Raw genomic sequence first — 17,409 nt, forward strand, 5'->3', positions numbered from 1 at the left:
CGGAAGCTTCACTTCGAAGGGGATGGTCATTTGAAGGCACCATCAAGGTTGAAAGGACAACTTCTAGATTCGATGGCTGTTCGTGTCGTGCAGAGGTTTACTTTTATTTGCTCTGACACTACGAGCAAGTGTAGTTGCCTTTTTTTTTGGTCTAGTCAAGTAGGGCGCTGGATCGCGATGTACAGTCCCTGTGGCAGTGGTCCTCAGAACATACCGTACAGTAAGTTTTTTTCCTGCAGTTCTTGGCGCTATGCCCATGTCTCAAACATTTGAAGGACTCCGTGGTCAATCCAATGTATTCTTTGACAGGGAAGCTATGAAATCCGAGTAATACGCGCGCTGGCATAGGGGAGCCTGGCTTGACCTCGAATATAAAGGAGCGTCGGCGACTTCCAGTGACGGATTGGTTTTCATCCCTTGAGTAGAAGACTTCCCGACGGGCGGATGATACTTCTTCATCGTGCAGTTAGTTTCTCAGTTCGTCATCGGTCTATTCGATGGGCACGCATTTAATTTTCCCGTATGTCACCATGTACGCCTGCAGCACACGCGTCTCGGTTGCCATACCACCTAGGGTTGAGAGGTGAAGGAGTCGGTTTGGTGTACTGAGCGATAACGTGGTCGGAATACAGCAACCATCTTTGTTGAGGTGATGGGTCAAAACCTTTTCTTGCGCTGTTGCCATGACCTGAGACGCCAGTAAGTTGGGGTTGGCCATCTACAAACTGAACCCTGCAGCTGGTTTGAAGACCACAGGAATTCCGGCGGCTCGCTTCTTCCTGTAAGGAACCATTGTGAACGCTTCGTTCATTTCCGTATAAGTCGTGTCAGAAGACGAATACAGACTGTCTGGTTCTCCATCAATAGCACGCTTTTTAGAGGATGCCGCGTTTTCCGTGTCTCCCTCAGAATTCAAGTCATGTGGTACGGCGGTAATACCTTGAGGTAATCTAATTAAAGTAGGTAGGCCCTAAATTAGGGGCCTAAATTACGGCCACATCAGGAGCAAGCAATGACGGCGCCCTTCTGAACAGCAGGGCCCGCTGGCAGCTAGCCTGAAGCTGTTTGACGTGGTGAGGCCACCTTTTTAGGACGTTGGATGGTTGTAAGGAGGCAGGGTAAAGTATTGCAGGCGCCGCGAAAACGCCCGGCTACAAAAACAGAAAGTCTGAAAAGTGGCTGAAGCAACCAGCCGGCTCAACCGATACCACACAATAGTTGACATCCCGCCGTGTTGATTCTGTGTGCCATCTATACGCTGCTCTGGTTACTACTGTCGATGAGATGTGATGGCGCGCAGGCATTGATTTAAGGTGGACAACCAATCAGACAATTTTGTCCGATTCACCACCACACTGTCTATGCGTGGTGTGTTTGGAACTCGGGGCTTTGCTAGGATTTATGTCAATGTATGAAAAGTGTTACAGCCTGTATAGCTGGTATTCAATGGCGCGGAAAGCAAGCAGGCAACCATGCGAGTGCGCCGCCATATCTGTGACCAAGCGCCTGTTGCTAGGCGGCGTTGTGCGCACGGCCTGCAGATGAAGCACCCCTCTTTTCGTCCATGCAACCGTGCGAGTGCCCCGTCACACGTTACGTCGGGCTCCCCGGGATGGCGGTACTTGTCCATGCTAAGCATGGCTGTAAAACACATGACAGTGTTTCACGTTACAAACTCTACCGAATGCAAAGTATTGCCTCGAGTTCAATGTTAGTGCGATTAGTAACATCTGTGTTGACGTCACCGTTTAGAATCGGATTGGAACGGAGCAGACGACGCACACCGGTGGTTTTTTTCTTCGGCGTGCGGCCGCAGTGGCTCAAGCCGCGCAGTGTCCGTGGCGCATCGGCCATGTCTGTGGCCGTTTTCAGCGTTGCCAAGCGAAGAAATTGACCGCTAAAGTTTTTAACAAATACCGCCTATATATCGGCACGACCAATGTCAGCGTTTCGAGCACTCTGTGTTATTAGGCATGCACAAACCAATCTAACCGCAATAGGCACCTGTAATTGACTGTCTCAGAATATGTGCCAGTACTTGTACATGTGCTCTGAGTTAGGGTTGTCCCACTAATAAAGGTAAGCGAAAAAAGAAGCTCTCAGATCACGATCAGCAACAGCCTATACCACCTGATCCCCATTTCTGTGTCAACTGTTTAGGTGGTCCGTGAACGCACGGTTGAGTGGCTGGTTAGGCTTGCCGGGACCAGTCGAAGAATAAGCGACGTATCGAAGCGCAGCAAAGACGAGGACAGGAACACAGAAAACGACACACAGAGAAGAATAAGCGACGTATCGAAGCGCAGCAAAGACGAGGACAGGAACACAGAAGACGACACACAGAGTTCTCTGTGTGTCGTCTTCTGTGTTCCTGTCCTCGTCGTTGCTGCGCTTCGATACGTCGCTATGTACCAACTCGCCGAAATCAATACTATCGAAGAATGAGGTGTAGTGCGAAAGACGAGCAAGTGGCGCCAGCCACCATGCGAGCACTAATGAACAACTGATTTGCTACGCGGCCACAACAGTCAGCATTGTCCTTGTGATTGGCGTATGCCCGCTCAAGGGGATTGACCACCTGGTTTGTACAGACGACGACGAGGCAACAAGGTCAGCCACCGCAGCGGCATCGTCATCGGCATGAAGCTCGTGAAGTGCTCGAGACATTCTGCCGGCTGAGCCACCGATCCGTTTGCCACTTCTGAGTGCCCCTCCTTCCTTCCGCCGTCAAGGCAATAAACCCGCCTTACATTTTGGTGGAGTGTGCGGATTCCGTCCTCGTCCTGCTCCTCAGCTTCACCCCGCAAGTGGCGCGCAAGCCTGGAGCTGCGGAGTCGCACCCTGCCCTCTACCGCTCAGTCAGCCATGACTACTAACGCCCGAAACACGACGTCGCCTTCGCAATCGGCTGTCATCTGCTCCGGGGTGATCCGTGAACGTGAGCCGGCGATGTTCACTGGCGCAGACGACCAGGACGTCGAAGAATGGCTCTCGTCTTATGAGAGGGTAAGCGCGCACAATAAGTGGGACAATGTCATGAAGCTGAATAACGTCAGTTTCTCCTTGAGGGGACTTGCCGAAAAATGGTTTCTCAACCACCCATCTGATCGCGAAACCTGGGACGCATTCAAAACGAACTTTTCGGCGGTATTTGACCGGCCAGCGGTTCGTAAGCTTCGCGCGGAGCAGCTTTTGAGAGAGCGAGCTCAAGGGGCCGGCGAGAACTTTACCAGCTACATCGAGGATGTGGTTGACCTTTGCAGGCGCGTGGACCCTTCCATGCCTGAGCAAGACACCATCAAGCATATACTCAAGGGAATAGATGAGGACGCGTTCCAGATGCTGCTGGCGAAAAACCCTCAGAGCGTCCGAGACGTCATCAGCTTGTTGCAAAGTTATGACGAGTTGCGCAGGCAGCGTCGCCTCACTCGTCGCCGCCCTTTGGAGCGTGAGGAGCCGCTCTGTGATCTGGAAGTTGGTGGAAATCCGTCGCTACTGAACCGCATCAAGGAGCTTGTTCGTGAAGAAGTGGCGCGGCAGATCTCTCTCCTGCCTTGTACATCCCTGCCATCGTCGCCGGTACCAGATCCTTGCTTGTCGTCGCCCCTTCGTCGAATTATTAGGGAAGAAGTCGCTGAAGCTCTACCGACCACGCCAGCTGCTCCGCAACCGTTGCCTGTAGCGGCGCCGCTATACGCTGAAGTTGCGACACGGCAAGGTCCGCCTACCGCTTACGTGCCTTTACGCCGCCCGCAGCCACCGCCTTACCTTCCTCCGGCTTTGTCGACACCTCCGGCTCCGCTCCACAGCAACCCATGGCGCACGCCCGATAACCGGCCGATATGCTATTTCTGTGGGGTTCCTGGTCACGTGGCGCGTTATTGCCGACGTCGCGTTACGCCGCCCGGAGACGCTTACCGGAGACCAGTTTTTGCTGCTGACGTGTACACTTCTCCGCGTTCGTCCAACAATGCCCCTGCCGAGCCGCCCTATCGCTTGCCCCCTCGCGAAGCTCCCGATGCCCGTCGGTCGTTCTCCCCACGTCGTCGTTCCATTTCGCCGCTGCGCCGTCGTCCGAATGCCCAGGAGGAAAACTAATCGCCGCAGTTCCGGAGGCAAGAACTGCGGCGCCGTCGAAATACCGAAGCCCTGGCCTGTCTGTTACGAATGCGATTGAAGTCGTTATTGATGGAATCACCACATACGCCCTTGTGGACACGGGAGCAGCCATCTCCGTTATAGCCGCCAAACTTTGCCGCAAATTACGAAAAGTGACGACCCCAATATCCGGTTTCCGTCTCCGCACAGCTACGGCGCATAACGTCGAGCCTTCAGCCGTTTGCACAAGCCGTCTCTTTGTACAAAACGCGATGTATGTAGTCGAGTTCGTCGTTCTTTCCTCATGCTCCCATGACATCATCCTGGGGTGGGACTTCCTGTCGCGTCACCACGCTGTTATTGACTGTGCCCGCGCCGAGGTCGCCTTATTTCCGATGTGTGGTACTGAAATTAACAAGGTAACCACTACTTTTAAGCTGTGCGCCGCCGAAGACTCCACAATCCCTCCAGCCTCTGCCGTTATCTTACCAGTAATCTGTGGTATGGTGCCTGCCGCAACTGTTGTGTTTACCCCCTCTAATCTGTTCATGCACCGACAGGGCGCCCCTCTCCCCTACGCCATTCTTGAAATCGAAAATGGCGCTAGCATGATCTCCATCTGCAATACCTCCTCTTCACCGTTAACCGTGCATCGTGGCGAGTCCCTTGGACGCGTCGAAGCTATTGACACTCGCCTCATAAACGACTTCCCGGATGCGTCGCACGTTCTGTCGCTCAGCTCGCTAAGCCCGCCTCTTCCCCGTGCATCTGATTCGGCCGCTTTCGTTCCCTCCGTAGACGGCAACCTCGACCCTGTCCAGCGCAACCAGCTGCTCACTCTTCTTCACCGTTTCCGATCCACCTTCGACTGCCAGCGCGCTTCCCTGGGCCGCACGCAGACAGTCACACATCGCATTGACACTGGCTCTCATCCACCTTTGAGGCAGCGACCATACCGCGTATCAGCCAAAGAACGTTCCGTGATCGAAACGCACGTTGATGAAATGCTTCAGCGTGGTGTCCTTGTGATTGGCGTGGTGTCCTTGTGATTGTCCTTGTGATTGGCGTATGCCCGCTCAAGGGGATTGACCACCTGGTTTGTACAGACGACGACGAGGCAACAAGGTCAGCCACCGCAGCGGCATCGTCATCGGCATGAAGCTCGTGAAGTGCTCGAGACATTCTGCCGGCTGAGCCACCGATCCGTTTGCCACTTCTGAGTGCCCCTCCTTCCTTCCGCCGTCAAGGCAATAAACCCGCCTTACAGAGGCTTTATTCATGGAACCACAGCGCCCAGTTCTGGCTGCTCAAAAATCGTTGACGAGAGGTACAGCTAGGAAAGACGCCATTATCAGTTTGACTATGGCGGCACAACTTGGGCTGCATAAAACGTATCTTAAGGTATACGGAAATACCTGCCATAAGCTACTTCGATCACATGAAACATCCCTGAAATGGTGTAAGCACTTAATACTGCTGCCGACTGCGAGACGAAGTACATGCCCGTAGTCAGCGGTGTACGATGCCTCTAGGAAGACGCCTCTACACCGGGTTCAAGTGTTCCTTCTTGTCATAGGTGCAATAAGCTATCAAACGTACTTTAATGTGGCCGGAATAGGAACTATCTCAGCAATCATCAGTGCCTCTTGCTTCAATATTGTGAGGTGTGGCAGGGCGACATCGTTATGTGGGTGCAGTTCTACAGCCGAAATACGTAACTATTTCCAACTTTTTGAAACCACGTCATGCATAAGCAATTTCGGGTTGCATTGTTAGAACACTTTATCGCTGGCTACCACGTGTGTTTTAGTCACTGATTCGGCGTCTCAGGCGGGTGTTTCCTTTTCATAATAAAACTGCATGAGGACTTTTCTAGGTTTTCACTCATTTATCACAAAGTCAGTATTTCCGATAAGCCCTTTTTCTCCGCCATGGCAACACACGGAGTTGATTGATGGGCTGATACAAGTGGTTCATGCTACAACTGGTTCACATGACAGGAGGGTTCTTTCTTGTAATACAGCGTAAAGTGTTTTAAAGGCGAACTGTAAAGCATGAACTTTAAATCGTGACCTTTTTAAGTTGTACCTGCTGGGGTACTTCAAACGCACATACTTTGGTTTATTTCTTTACCTACATGTCTGATAACCTCAGGAGCTCTTGACAGCTAGCCCACACAAAAAATTGCAATGTAACGCTCTCGCATTAGATGGGAAAGCAGGAACACAATATGAGGTCGGGAGCATCACACACCCAATCTATAGCTTGGGTGTTGGACGCTGATTTCCTGTGAATTGCTATATCTATGATTTATTGGGTACCAATACCGCGATTTTTGCACGAACAGCCCATACCGTTCCTGCAGTGACTTTTCATGCCTTATATTTTACGCTTACTGCGCTGATGACTGTAGTATTGATTTAGCACATTGGTTCATAACAGCTCATATAGGAGCCACGTCTGTCTGAGATCATGTAGTCAATTAGGTTAACGGTACTAGACATCCCTATACATCCGGGTCCACATAGCTCTTAAAATTAGTAAAAGTATGATACTTTCCTTGAGCTCCTGATTTTCAAGCATACACATTACTTAAACCTATAAAATATCTGTACTCCCATCCTGATATTCATATTGCTGACACCATGCTGATACCTAAACTAGAAAGAAAATTCTTGCAGGTAACATCTACGTTTACGACTCAAGGTGTATGACTCGGTAGCGTCACTTAAGCGTAGATGGAGAGTTTTTGAATGGAGTTGGTGGATTTAACATTTATGCTTTACCAGTAGAGAACTTCCGTGGAGAGCGCGTGGCTACGTGCAACTTTTTCGAACCAGCCTTCCGCAGGAGAGGCGTAGGCCATCTACGCTTGGTGACGTAAGATCCGGGTGCGGAAAGCTCCGGCTGCAGGGTTTTGGCCCCTTTGAGCGAGAAAGCATAGGTGCCAGTGTTCAAAATTGTTTATTCTGAGGCGTTGCGGGCTCTATGAATGTAAAAGATTATTACAAAACAGACAGAGAGAGGAAGAAACCTTCGTATCGTAACTGGAGATCGTAGCCTCGTAGTGTTGAACCCGAATTTCACAAACTGTAGTATGTGAACTCAAACTGTTGCTTGAGTTCGCAAACTATACAGAGCAGTCTTCCAAGGATCTATAGAAGTGGAATGTACAGTGTTTGAACTGCCGACCTCTTAACATATCTTTAGATAGGACGTTGTAGCGCACAATAGAGTGTGTTCGAGGGAAAGTTTGACATCCACTTGAATGCAGCCATACGGCTACAAAGGGAAGCTATACAGCTTACTCAGAAACTTCGGAGTTGAAGAAAAATTCGACCTGGTCCAATATCCTCACCCGGGACCACCGCTTAACCGGAGCAATCGCTCTACCAAGTGAGCTAACCGGGAGGCTAGTCTTTTGCAGTGCGAGAACGAATTGATCAACAACTAGAAATAAGAACAAATGTTAATCGACTTGATTTAAGGAATATCCCCAAGGTGGACTAAGTTTCTTCGAAGGAAAGTTTGACATCCACCTGAATGCAGCTTTTCTTTGTAGCCGTACGGCTGCATTCAGGTGGACGTCAAACTTTGCTTCGGAAAACCTTACTCTGCCTTGCGGATTTCCTCTAAATCTGGTCAATAGAGTCGGTGTTTACCTATATCTAACAGAGGTTGAGGTTGATGCAGGACGTTTTCTACCAAAAAATATGAAAAGTTTTCAAGTTTCGCTGTTGATGTATTGACTGATGTGAATCGCATATGGTCGAGGTTGAACGCTATTGTCACATTTTGTATCATCAATTTTATTACCCTAAAGGCTAAAAGGCAACGAAAACATCATCAGTGGGTCACAAACGAAGTATTTCACGCCAAGCGCAAAGTGAAAAAGCTACGTCATGTATTCAGAATGATGTGCAAAAATGCAGTTCCCGTGTCTCACCTGGCGAGTGCTATTGCGGACTTTAAGCAAAAGGCAAAACTCCCTAAAGAAAAGTATTTTACCACAGCGGTACACGGCTACATTAGGAGTAAACCCCTATCGATCCTGGAAACTATTTCGGCCCTTCGCAGGAACAACTTCATCGCTAGCCAATAGTGAAAACCAAGCCAGGCCAATATGTTCAACAATTACTTTCAATCTGTTTTCACGTGATGACAACGGTATCACTCCCACACTAATTTCGTTTGCCCCAAAGCCAATTGAACCATTAGTTATAAGAGCCGCGGGTATTTTTAACCTTCTTCTGAACTTAGACCCCAAAAAAGCATGCGGCCCTGATGATATCACCAACAATTTTCTGTTACAATATGCAGAGTGGTGCCGTAAATACTTCGGCATTATACATCGCAAATCTGTTCAAACTGCTAAACTGCCAACCGAATGGTAAGTAGCGAAGGTTATTCCAATACACAAAACAGGAGATACAGCATTAAGCTCTTTTTTTAGAAAATAACAACCTTCTGTCTCCCCACCAACAAGGCTTTAGGAAAGGGTTATCAACTGTAACCCAGCTTACTGAGGTTATTCACGATCTTGCCCTTTGTGTAAATAACTGTTCTAAAACAGATATATTACTACTTTATTTATCAAAAGCGTTCGATTGTGTCTGTCATAACAAACTAATTTCAAAATTGGAAAACATAATTGGGGGTGGAGAGATTACGAATTGGGTGGACGACTTCGTCACGACCGCCAACAGTTTGTAGTTTATGAGGGCGCATTATCAGGGACACCTTCTTTTAAGTCAGTTTTCCCCAAGGCTCCGTACTTTGCGCCATTATTATATATTATTTATACAGGTGACATCACAGCCAACATAGACTGCAAAATTAAGCTTTTCGCGGACGACTGCATTATTTACATGGAGATTAGAGACAGCGATGGCCACAAGGCACTAAATATTTCATTGGAAAAGATTTCTCACTGGTGTGAAGAATGGCAAATGTCGATAAACTTAACAAAATTGCTCACTGGTGTTAAGAATGCCAAATGTCAATAAACTTAACAAAAACAGTCTGCATGACGGTGACCAGAAAAAAGGTACCCTCTACATTTACTTACACAATAAACAGCACACCATTACAGGAAGTTACGCGGCAGAAACATCTCGGTGTCACATTAACTTGCGATCTGAGATGGGAAGCACACATAAACAACGTTACAGCAGCGGCTTTGTGTAAGCTGTTTTTCTTAAGAAGGCGTATACCACTTGCCCCGACACGAAACTAGGCTCTTAACCCACATAACATTCGTCCGTCCAATTTTAGAGTACGCCAACACGGTTTGGTTTCCTCAATCTGCAACTCATACGGCAAAGTTAGAACGGGTACAAAGGAAGGTTTGTCCACAGGTTTATCAACAAAGGTTTATCCACAAAGGTTTATCTACAATAAGTATTAACGCAACGACTCGCCAACTAATCTTTTAGAATCTCGTGGCCTTCCTACGCTGGCAACAAGAGCAAAACTGGCACGATTAAAATTTATACACAACGTGCTTCATCAGCGCCTACCCATCGATGCATCAAAATACATCTCCCTAGCAGAATCCAGGGAACTAAGACAAAAACACTCGCACACCTTTACGGAATACTGTTTTAAGAACGTTTGCTTCAAGCATTCATTTTTACCCTGTCACATGAATAGTTTAGATTCCTCGATTACCAGTATACCATCATTGTCAGAGTTCACCTCAAAAATCGAGGACATGTTCTGTAAATAATTTCCCAGTTTCTTATCTTTTTCTCATTTGATGAACCGTATTACCGTTTTCCAGGCGGTAATTTTTGGTGTATAAATGTTCCCGTATACTTGTTCGTAAACGAATTTATTTTTCCGGTTGGAAGAACTGGTTTTACGTTACCAAAGTGTATGTTTTTTGTGGTGCATTATTGCCGGTGCTCTTGTGTTTGCTTGCAACTGGTGTTGTATTGTCTACTTGATAAGTAGAGCTGTCTTATATGCCGTCTGTAAGTATGTACCCAATGTTCTGTGCTTGTATGTACTTAACACCATTTTGCATAATGTACCATTTATTTTGGTAAAGGCCTCGAGGCCGATTAAGGCATTTCTGCCTCCAGCCTCTGTATCCTCTTAGACGTTGTCTGACAAATATGCCTCTGTAAAAATGTGAAACGGTAAACGGTGTATTCTGTATGCAAGAACTGATGCCCTCTGCATCGGTCTCGTATGAGACTGGCAGCATCGAAAATAAATAAATAAATAAACCATTAGTTGTAAGTGACGCAGGTATTCTTAACCTTCTTCTGAACTTTTGCCCCAAAAAGAATGTAGTCCTGATAATATCGCCAACAGTTTTCTGTTACAATATGCACAATGGTGCAGCAAATACCTCGGTATTATATATCGCAAACCTGTTCAAACAGCTAGACTGCAATCCCCCGCATAGTGCACCATGAGTAATCTTGGTGACGGTATTGGCGACAGCGCGGACGCCGAACCCCGATACTCATCTGTAATTTACCGTTGCTACGAGTTGTAAGGCGAAGCCCAGAAACCACATACGGTGGCCGTCGGAGCCCAGGTCAAGCTCCGGCGGATGGACTTACTGTCTGTTTACCAGCATCACCAGCACCACAAGCAGCAGCACCACCTGAATAAAAAAATTCCACCATCTCCCCGTAGGGAACTATGTGGTGATGCAAAGCAGAACTGTTGGCGTTCATTCAGCTCATCGGACGGTGCAGCGTGTCTCAACCGAAGCGGCAACTGAGGAAGCGGCGCGTGGACCGGGTTTAATATATAGAGCAGATTGAGTGGAGAGGAGGAGAAGAGAGAGGATACGCGCATGCGCGCTTATCGCGCAGCTGGCGTGTTGCTGTTATGTTGAGTGATCTGGTGTTTAGTAGCATCAGAGGGAATTCCACGTCCGGGTCCACACCGGTGGCAAAGGCGCGCAAGTACTGTTGTGTTACTGTGAGTAGGCGGTGGTGCTCGAGGCGCCGAAACTCGTCCATCATGTTCTTGTGGATGTTGTCGTCTCTGTGGGAGAATCGGTAGTCTCCGTCAGCGTTGGTGAGGTAAAGGATGTTGATGTTGGTGCACAGCCTGAGAGCAACATACACGCCCTCGTCCTCGCAGCTTTGTGTTCTTCTCCTTCTTCTTCTTCAGCGGTTCCCGTACGGGAAGATGACGACGGTGGTTGAACGCGAAGCTATCGTGTGATGAATTCTTTGATTGGCCAGTCCCTAGGGGCATCCTGCCACAATCATCTTCAGAGGTTCTGCGGACGGGGCACGGACGCGGGACATCCCCCCGAGCAAGAGACGCTAACATCCTCCTCTAAACTTTTCAGTTCGTCGTTTGTATTGACGTTCAGCTTTGCGTGCCTTCGTTGTATCATCAGCTTCTTGACGTAGTTTGAATGAGTGAAGGACATAAGGCGCGTTCGTAGCACTTGCTCCTATCTCGGTTTTGCAGCGCAGTGGGAAGAGCGCCGCGTACTTCCCGTTGCGGCCAGAGTGTCGTGGGATCGAAACCGGGCGCAGCTATTTCTTTTTTTATAGTGTTGGGGGAGAGGTGCGGTCAACGGACGGACGCCGGACATAGCCCCGAGCAACGGATGCTTTGCATCTAAAAGTGATAGGGAAAAATATAAGGCGCGTTCGTACAGCTGTTTACGGCTGAGTTCATAGCCCAGTTGGCAGAGACCTTTTTACCTCCAATTGCGGCGAGAGGCGAGAGAGTTCGTCGGCTCAAATCGGGGTTCCCCAGCGTCAATATAACTTATTCTGGCGAAGTCATTTCCGTTATGAATATGACGTCACCCAAATCTTGGTTTCATCCCGGCTTAAACCATTTTCGTGTAAGATGTTAGGGAGGTCTCGCGAATCAAAACCGAGATCTTTAGGCCGTGGAACCGCAACTGCATCACTCGGACGCACAAAACGTCCGTGTGTTACGTAAGCAGTTGCGCGAAACAGTAACATGTGCAGCCAGTAAGAAACAAAAAGATTCTGTCGCCACGCAGACCCAACAACTACCAGTAAAAAGGTCAGATAGAAATTCCCGCAAGTATTGGAGCGAAATGGGTTATTTTGAAGCGCAAAAATAAATAAACCTCCCAGTGAATTTACGCGTCTATAGCATACAAAAACCATTACTTCTCGCCTTCATAGGTCTTGTTTTTACAGCGTGAGAAAACAAGCGCGCACATGACGGTGGGAGATTGCAAACGAACGATAGAAAAGCGCAAGCTAGTTTCTTTATCCCCGCAAATTAAACACAACAGAAAACAATTATAAAATCCCGCCACATGAAACAAAGAGAGACGAACCAGGAAAAAATGCTTCCTGTGATGGGATTATCACATAGGTCTCACGATTACGAAACCAGCTTCTATGCGATTCTATTTGTGGCGTAATCTTTCGCGTGCTGCTCTCCTCGCCAGTTCACGTGCGTTTGCGCCTTCAGCCGTGAGAAGCACCCACGATGAGTTTCCACTGCAGGCGCCAAGTTGGCGAAGCCGTTTACCACGGGTTCTAGTGCATTCTGACGCGGTCCACTTTGGCAAGAGATGGGAAAGCTTCTGGTGAAGACGTTCCGCAAATCAATGTGAGGTGAAAGAGCCGGGACTGCGACGAAGAAAGAGGAGCCGCTATTTCTTCTGTTTCAGTAGCTTTCATCCACTAGCGCCAGCTGCGCTTATTTCTTTTGTCATAATATAAAAAGAGAAAGGAAATAGTATACCACACTTCATCTGACGACACCATCATATATACTGGGGGGTGCATCGGAAAGCAACCATGACTATGGGCAAGGCCGTTACTGTGGGTACTCTCACATACGGCGCGACGGCCTATGATTTCAAAACTACCCATACCAAAACTGCAAAGGAGCTGCATTGCGGGACTCTCCGAACAATCAGTTGCTTAACTAAACATACATTGAATTGTAAGCAGGAGCAGGCTCTACCTCTACCGTCCGAAAAACTTCAAACGGAGCCTGGCACTCTAGCGACACGCCTCAGCCACTTGGGACTCGAAAACACACACTGTAGGGTCCTAAAAGCCTTGTAGCACCTACGCCGAAAAAAGCAGGTGATATTACTAATAAGCGACAAACGAATGAACGTTTTCCATTACTCCCCGATTCACAGCCACTTTACAATCAATAATTATGTCAACGTCAATTTATTTGCTTCAAAGCTGTTGAGCTCGAATTGTTTGAGTGAGATCCTCACCGGATACATTCGTAGCGAACTTCCTATAACACAAGACAGTCCAACTACCAGTGCTCCTGCCATCTACAGAAAAGATACCAAGAACTGATTTATTGATTGATTGATTGATTCTAGGGTTTCACGCGCCGACGCGACGCAGGCGATGAGGCACGCCGAAGTGGAGGGCTCCCGATGCGAATATTGCGCAAACGTAAATCGGTCACAGATAGTGTGCATGAAACAGGTTCTCTGTTTCGGGAAGTAAGGACGGACAGAGCTATTAATGACGCCGGCCTAATCGACAGACAGGGAGCCCATCGGCCGGAGCTCTACCAGAGCTCCGAGAGTGGGAAGATTCTAACCCCCATTTCTAAACATATTACCATGGTTGGTCACAGCTAATCTATAGGGACTTGGTGTCCACAGGGTCGCCAGTACCCTCACCTTGAATACGCAAATAAAGATAATTTATTAAACACAGGTTACAGCTAGGACCCGCTGTAGTTAGCTACTACACGGGTCGACAGAGCACAGGATTTACGTAATGTGCCACAGAGGAAAAGGAAGGGAAGATCACGGAAGTTCCCAAAACAACTAGTACACCGCACCGAAGGTCCTTTACAATAATGTCTGAGGCACGAGACTCAGACACCATAGTTCACGCGTGGGAGTGAACATAAAAACCACAGCAGTTCACACACATCCGTTCTATGTCCGTACAGAGATGCATGCGCAGCCAGGCTGCCTAAACTGCGCCTTGGCCTCACACATACAACTCCTTTCAGCACGCAAGTTTCACCTCATTAATAAGGCACGACACACCATTGCACGGCGTTATTGGCAACCTTGATGAAGCGAGTAGACCAACGCACGAGAAAAGATTCTTCACCCAGCGCCACCAGCTCATGCGGCAGATGCTCTATGGCCGTTTTTCGAACACGCCACAACAGGGGATACATGCCACGCTGTGGTCGTGCCTGCAAGGCGGCTACACCTCGCTGGCGCCACACAACAAAGGCACCCACACACAGCAGAAAGCTGACAAATGGGTCTTTCGATTTCGTGTGGGCTCCCAGCCTAAGCTCAAACATTCTGCTGAGTAAAACCCAGAATGTGGCGGCCACACGACACTCAAAAAGAGCATGCTATAGCCTCTCAGTGCGTCCGCATTGCGGGCACCGGGCAGAGCGAACCACACCAAATGCTGCAAGGCGGTCACACGTCGGCAGGGCCCTCCAGCCCCGCAGCCACCCGAAATCACGAACGTCTGCAGGAAGCACCGCTGACGTTAACTGTTGCCAGCGGGCCCCGCGAGACTTCTCTCTTTGCCGATCATTCAGTTGCCCAATAGCCAATTTCTCGCATATATCAGTCGCAGATGAGGCTCTAATCTCCAAATCTGGGTTGGCCGACTGAAAGCCTCTAAGTGTTTTAGCAACGTACCTATAGAAAGCTGGCGGCTGCACGGCTGTAGGTCCGGTAATGGGCTCATCATAAAACAACAAGCGAGCAGTACCCAAGAAGTAGCGAAGCATGCAGAGCCTGCCCCGGGTACTCATCATCATCTACTAGTTCCCACACACCGCGTAACGCTAGAACACTTGACATCGTGTTCAGGCATGGCAAGCTAAAACCCCCCATGCTGCGGGGCAGACGCAGCAAAGCGCGCGCAACTGACTCGGTCTTGCTAGCCCAGAAAAATGACTCGAATTTTGTGGCCAGCCGACGAGTTATATCACGAGGTGGTCGAGCTACCCTCGCCACGTAAAAGAACGCCGCTGACACGCACGACTTAATGATATAGCTCCTCTCAGAGAGAGGCAGCTTGAAAGTCGACGCTTCGTTTATACGTTTGTCATCCGTGTCTAACAAACCCTTCCACGTCTCACGAGCAACTTCTCCAGAGCCATGCAAGACTACACCTAGCACCCGGACTTTCCTCACCCACTGTACGTCTCCAGCAAGGTCACTGGCAAGCGACCCAAATCGTAGCGCTCTGCTTTTGCCCTTATTCAGCCGGGATCCAGACAGCTCACCATACTCCAAAAAAAAGCCGTGTAAACGCTCGGTAGCTGTCCTCATCCCGGAGAAAAGGGGCACATCGTCCGGATATGCAGAGACCTTAATCTGACCTTGACCGGGCAGCGGGAAGCCGCGGATGGAAGGACACGCTGCCACGCGACGCAGAAGGGGGTCCAGGCATAGGGCAAAGAGCGAGGGGGACCAGGGACAACCCTGCCTGATCCCGCGCGTAACTGTGAAGCGCTCACTGAGGCGGAAATTGACAAGCAGCCGGGCGGTCACGTTCGAGTAAGCTAGCCGAAGGCAAGATATATACTCCGACGGGAAACCGTAGAGACCTAAGACACCGAGCATGTACCGGTGCTCCATTCTGTCGAAAGCTTTCGCCTGATCGACCGGTATGAAACAACCGGAAATGCCGGTTCTCGATGCGAAGTCAAATAGGTCGCGGGTCAGGGATAAGGATGAAAAAATTGACCGGCCCGGCACGCTGCACGTTTGCGCGCAGCTTAGTATGCACGGGAGTACATGGTGCTCCTGAGAAAGATTCCGTCGCGCTGAGTGTTAGATAGGGAAGAGAGGGGAGCCTGCACCACCAAAGTGTCGCAGGGATTCCGTAGCAGTTACACATCTACCTTGAGTGACCTTTCATACAAATTTGTTACTCCTATGAAAGGTTTACATTTTTCACAATATCTATAAAACTTTAGCCACACATTTATTTATGCTTAGAAAAGATAACCGCTTTTTATATGTACTTTTTTTGCTGTGTTTTGGGGCGTCATTCATTAAAATGCTTAACTGGTTTTTGTTTGTATTTGTTGGTTTTTTTATTGTTTTGAATGAATTACCGGCTTCGTGTGCAACGTCCTACCCGAGCAGGTCATAAGCACTATCGAACGATTCAAGGCGAGGTTAAAACGTTTCTTTATTCTACGTTTTTTGCGAACAGGCTCCCCGAAGTCACAACTAATTCTAACATTTCTTGTCTTGAGAAACGAAGGTCCAGCCTCCGTATCCTCCTTCTCCGGTTTATTAACAGACTTGCACTTAATATTAAGCAATGTAGTAAAGCCATATTTTGCGAGACGAGACGGCTTCTGATGTTATTTTTCCGCGCACTATAGATGGAACCCGTTAACCCAATGACGTCCTTGGAAACTGAGATGCAGTGTAAAGTTTGTTTTCTAGTAATATGACATTGTTCTTTCACTTCTACCTTGACGTCCGCCATCGACGGCATTGTGGTCTGTAGTCGACATAAATAAATATATTTGTCGCGATAAGTTCTCGTACAAACCGAAGAAAACCGTCTGGCACTCAAACTATCGCTAACACGTACTTCTAGCATTCTGCGTACCCATATATGATATTTTGCTAGCCACTGGAGAAGATACCTCCGCAGAATTTGTGCACTCATGGGATGTTCCGATATCCATGGAGCCAACAACCTTGTACAGCCCTGCAATCACAAAAGTAAATCAAATTTTCTTATTGTGTTTTTGTTTCAGGAATTTCGAACGGGACTTGAAGAGGTTTGGCTGGAATACTAAAAAGATCTTTGCTCTTCCTCAAACACGTGTCACCCCTGTTAATGGCAGAGTTCCTGATTCTTTGTAACAACATCACATTATAAAATTATTTAAATGCACTGTTAAGACGTGTTATATACATATACACTCTGAAGCGACAAACATAATAACACGTTTCGAAAACAACACGTACTGAAATTTTTTATGTAAAAAAAATTAAACCAATAAAAACATACCTGTCTTAGGTTTACGCGGGGAATGCATCTAGGTTGCCCAAAAAAGGAGTCCACTCCTTGCAATATTCCGAATAGAAAAACAAGTGTACCTAATTTTGCGAACATGTTAACGCTGTCACACTCGGGAGCACGCGTGGAGTGATTGAAGAATAAATTCCTTTTATAAGGTGCTGATCATGACAGGGGCCTGAGAGTGAGCACTAATTGATTGATACATTATGCTGCTTGCTGAGAGATATGACTCATACGTTGTACGCAAAGGCAATTTTTGTGAAGTTTTTGGCGATAAATTTGCCTTCGTGTTGTAAAATTCAAAGGGAGTTAGAAGATTGCA

The 17,409-nt window shown here is 48.2% G+C and overlaps 1 long non-coding RNA gene across 3 annotated transcripts in view; it reads right to left on the minus strand.

Annotated features, from left to right (window-relative positions):
* LOC144162011 (uncharacterized) overlaps window positions 1-17,195 on the minus strand; it is a 141,716-nt gene extending 124,521 nt beyond the window's left edge. For all 3 annotated transcript variants that reach the window (XR_013320564.1, XR_013320565.1, XR_013320566.1), the window contains exon 1: window positions 17,076-17,195. This is a non-coding gene — a long non-coding RNA (uncharacterized LOC144162011). The remainder of the gene's footprint in view (window positions 1-17,075) is intronic.
* Window positions 17,196-17,409: the final 214 nt, after the last annotated feature.

This window comes from Haemaphysalis longicornis, unplaced genomic scaffold (genome assembly GCF_048455015.1).
Source record: "Haemaphysalis longicornis isolate Haplotype H1 unplaced genomic scaffold, Haemaphysalis longicornis Haplotype H1 scaffold_12, whole genome shotgun sequence".
Taxonomy (NCBI): domain Eukaryota; kingdom Metazoa; phylum Arthropoda; class Arachnida; order Ixodida; family Ixodidae; genus Haemaphysalis; species Haemaphysalis longicornis.